Source organism: Theropithecus gelada, chromosome 4, assembly GCF_003255815.1.
Source record: "Theropithecus gelada isolate Dixy chromosome 4, Tgel_1.0, whole genome shotgun sequence".
Taxonomy (NCBI): domain Eukaryota; kingdom Metazoa; phylum Chordata; class Mammalia; order Primates; family Cercopithecidae; genus Theropithecus; species Theropithecus gelada.
This window is the reverse complement of record NC_037671.1, coordinates 36,026,670-36,031,302: the sequence shown is the minus strand read 5'-3', so window position 1 is coordinate 36,031,302 and position 4,633 is coordinate 36,026,670. Positions and strand designations below refer to the sequence as shown.

The following is a 4,633-nucleotide window of genomic DNA, read 5'->3' as shown; positions in this document are numbered from 1 at the left end:
GTGATTATTGGTGTGCCTTATTACCCTTTCCATTTGTTTATTCTGATCACACTGTATGATAGTTCCAATTTATGAGCGACTAGCGTATACCACAAAAACAGTTCACTGATTTCCTACAATCCTTCAGGGAACTCGGGTGGAAATGGTGGCTAATAAAATATTTGCATGTATCTGCAAGGCAGGCACCAGACCTGAGAAGTAACTGGTCCTTTTATTTGAATCTCATACAATGCACAATTAAGTAATTTTTTATTCTCATGGATAATTACTATTCACACTCCAAAATCCACACTAATAAAAAGAAAGAATGGACTGGATAATTAAAAAAAAAAAAACTTTTGTTTAATTTTAGAACATACTCTACGGGTTTCTAAGCAGGTTAACTTCCCAAATTATGTTTGGCCAAGGCAATGATGTGATTTATTTGCATGCTGTGTGCCCAAGGTGGGAGAGTTGAGTCAGAGCATGTTGGGTAACAAAAGGGAGTCAGCCTAAAACTAAATATTTGCTAATGACAAAACACAGCCCTAAATACTGCCTTTTTCAGGCCAGTTCCTTGCTTGAGAATCCGGAACCACATCAACCAAGTCCAAAGCCCCCTGCTTCGTTTCTCATTTCTCCACCTGTTCTCAGCTCTGGGTGTGAGGGGACTTGCCTGAGGATGGCACAGAGATGATCGGCTGGAACCCAAGTCTTTGGGGGCTGGCCCACCCAGGTCATTAGCTGTGTCACAACTATTCCCTGTGGCCACGGCCCCAATTCCTGCCCAGGTGATGCCCCCTCTCTCAGCTATTCCTTTACCCCATGGCATTCCTCATATATGAGGTCTTCTTCCTCCTTCAAATCATTTGAGGCCCAGCCCATGTTCCCATCTCCTCCTAAATATGTCCCTAAAAAAAGTAATTTGTTGTTTAAAAAAAAAGGGGGGAGAACAAAGTTGTCTACTGGTTTTAGTGCATTCTTACTGGACTAACAGACTCCGAGGGGTTGCTGTGATCTGAAAATTTGCATGTGACTCTGCAGATTCAGAAATTCAATGAATTTAGAGACTGAATGAGCCCACCCAGTTGCTCCAATCTGCGAAGCAGGAGAAGAGAAAGGCATGGAAAGAAGAGATGATGGGGTGTGTATGTTTTTGGTCTCCAATCTGTGTTTACTTGAAATGGCAAAAAGAGTGAGGAAGCTCTAAATAATCTGGCAGTCAGCAAGAGTACACTGAGCAGCTATTCCTTGCTCATCTCCTGGCTCACGCTGGGGAAGATGCAGCTCTTGAGGAGCCTGTATTCTAGTTAGGGAGGCAAGAATAACACACATGAACTGACACAAACCATGCAAAACAGGACCCAGTGAGACAGAGAATCACCTGTGTGGGGCAGACGATCAACCCTATCATTTACAGTTGAAGATGTTCGCTCAGAGCAGGGGCATCACTAACCGTGTTGAAGGAGGTGGAGCTCCATCTGAACCCTGAAGGGTGAGAGGAGTGGAGAAGGGCTGGGGGATGGGTGAGGGGACAGCGGATGGAGAGTGGGGGAAAGGAAGAGTCCAGCATGCCCATGAGTCTGTGGACAGAACAACCCATTTGGAATGGGGGTTTTGTGGTTGCAAGTAGTAGAAGAGAAATGGAATGAGCCCAGATGGTAGAAACACTTGCAAATCTAGTCAGGTAGATCGTTTGTTTGTGATGTCATTACTCTGTCCTTCTTTCCTTCTTTCCTTCCTACCTTCCCTCCCTCCCTCCCTCCTTCCTTCTCACCAAGTATTTACTGAGTGTCTGGTACATATAACACAGTGCTAAGCCCTTGAAAATCTGACTAAGTAGCTCATTCATTTGTTTGTGATTTCATTAATCAGTCCTCCCTCCCTCCATCCCTGACTCCCTCCCTCCCTCCCTGACTCCCTCTCTTCCTTCTTGAGTGCCCAGTACAAACAACACAGTGTTAAGGCCTACATAGGAAACAAGGAAGTGTGAGGATCATGTCGTTATTGCTAAGAATCTCATAATTTAACAGAGGAGTCAGACCTCCTTATGAAAATATCACGGGTGCTTCAAGAGGGGATGAGGACCATCTGCTCGGCTATGCAGTGCTACCCGGAGAGGAGCGGCAGCGAGGGCTCACTGCCTCATGGGGTGATTGCGGAGGTGGTGTTTGAGCTGCAACTTGAAAGGGAGTCAAGTCTGAAAGGTGATGAAGAGGGGCAGGTGTTCCAGGAAAAGGATCAACAAGCATGAGAAAGGAGAATCGAGCATTCTGCCAGGGAATGGCAAGTAACGGTTTGGGGTGGCCACAGGGGTTGATATACTTGGGCACTGAGAGATTAAGATGGAAATGGAGAAACCCCAGAACATGAAAACTAAAAAGGACCTCCGAAACTTCTACCTCTATGGCTCCCTCTTGTCTGGAAGACTGTAAGAGCCTGTTGGCTGGCTTCCCTTACCCAACTGGGTAAGGGAAGAGTCCTCTTCTTTTTTGAATCGAGGTACACAGGTATTAGTAATTACTAATCGAATAACTGAATTAGTAATACACAGGTATTAGTTGGAGTTAGGCTAACTGCTATAACAAACAATTCCCAAGTATCAGTAGCAAAACATTACAATCCAATATGGTCAGCGGAGAACCCCCTGCTCCACACAGTCACTCAGGAACCCAGGCTCTTCCCATCATGTGACACCACCCTCTTCAAACACAGTCTACAAGGCTGCTTTGATGGGTAAAAGTCAGACAGCAGGTAGAAGGCACATTCCCATCCCATGGGCAAGAACTAGCCATGTGGCCCTACCCAGATGCCAGGGGGTCTGATGTGTCGTATAATTAACTGTGTGGCTAAAAAGAGGAGACAGGTTTGATGAGAACCTCTTTCTCCATAAACCTCAAGTCAAGTTGATACCTGACCTAAGGAGAGAGCAACAGAGACATACAGAGCAAGTGGAGAACGTAAGGGGATGGCAGGGGCCTGGCAGTGCCAGGGCTGCAGGTTCTGATCTAGATCCTTCCTCTGCCCATGTCCTCATACGGTTAGTGTGCTCCAAGTGCTGGAACATTTCCCAAGCATCTCCCCTACCTCAGTTTCCTCTTCTGTCCCATGGGAACTCTAACTTGGTCCTCCAGATAGGAGATGTGGAAGAGCAAACATGGATCCTTTCCATCTCTGTGGAGCAGGGACTCAGGGCAACCCAGGAGATATCCACCCCCCACCCCCATCCCATCCCTCCAGTGTCCCCTGTGTGATTAAAGAGGAGGCTAAACAGCGGAATGTTATTACAGCTTTTCCATAATGCAATGTCATCAGGAAGCCCTGGGCCTCTGGGCAGCACCCTGGCAGCCCCATCACTCTTCCCAGCTGCACGGAGCTTTTAGACCACGCAGGAAAGGGCAGGACGCAGTCTAATAAAACAAATGGCAAGGCAAGACCACTCATCAGCAGCTCTTCAAAATGATCTAAACTCCTGACTTTTGATTTAAATCTGCATCCTCTGTGACCAAAAACATAAAACAGAAGATGAGGAAAAGAACTAAAATGGAAGTGTGGGTGCCAAGATTTAGAGGGGAGGGAGGCAGGGAGGGGGAAAAGCAGCCTGGGACAACACTGAGTTGAGCGCCAGCCAGGCAGGCTGACTTGCAGCCAGGCTTGGGTCATTTTTATTATGCATCTCTCAGAACTTCTCCCTTCCATTACTAAACTGCCCTGAAATGGGACAGAAAGTTTGAGAATCAATCCCAGAGCAGACAGGCGTGGTGGCTCACATCTGTAATCCCAGCACTTTGGGAGGCTGAGGCAGGTGGATCACTTGTGGTCAGGAGTTCAAGACCAGCCTAGACAACATGGTGAAACCCCATCTCTGCTAAAAATTTAAAAACTGGCCAGCATGGTGATGCACACCTGTAGTCCCAGTTACTCAGGAAGCTGAGGCAGGAGAATTGCTTGAACCCAGGAGACGGAGATTGCAGTGAACTGAGATCACGCCACTGCACTCTAGCCCGGGCGAAAGTGCGAGACTCTGTCTTAAAAAAAAAAAAATCCCAGAGCAAAATGTGGAAATCTACCTGCTCCCAATTTCCCTTAGCCTTTCTCCCCCAGCCCTTGAAGATGGGCAACTTAAAGGGGAAGGGCTGAGGCTGGGGATGGGGGGACCAGATGACCTGAGCTTATATTCTCAGGTCGTTCATTCTCTTCAGATTCTTTTACTCAACAAATATTTACAGATGACTGGATACCAGGCCCTGCTGTCAAACAGTGACCAGTGCTTTGAGGCAAAAGCAAACAAGAGAGAAGAGGCTGCTACTTTAGATGAGGGTCTGGAAGGCCGCTCTCAGGTGACATCTACTACGAAACAGATGCAGAGAGGCAGCAGATCCCTGGGGCAGATGACAGGCATCTCAGCAGAACTGAGGGGCTTTGGATATATTCAGCTGCACTTCAAGTCCCCACTGAGCCTATCCCAGCACACCTCAAACACTTACACGTCTTTAAAAAAAGCTCACCTCCAGAATAAGGCAGCAGTCTATTACCAGAGTGACCCTTCCAGCTACCTTTAACAGAGGGCATGAAATGACTCACTATTCTGATGCAAGTCCAGATTCACTTTTTGGGTAACATATCTAGGTATTGCAGCCAATCATTTCCTCCA

At 47.1% G+C, this 4,633-nt stretch overlaps 1 protein-coding gene across 2 annotated transcripts in view; it reads left to right on the top strand.

Annotated features, from left to right (window-relative positions):
- Positions 1-4,633, top strand: part of LOC112622829 (40S ribosomal protein S10) — an 846,014-nt gene that overhangs the window by 708,886 nt on the left and 132,495 nt on the right. The window lies entirely within an intron of this gene.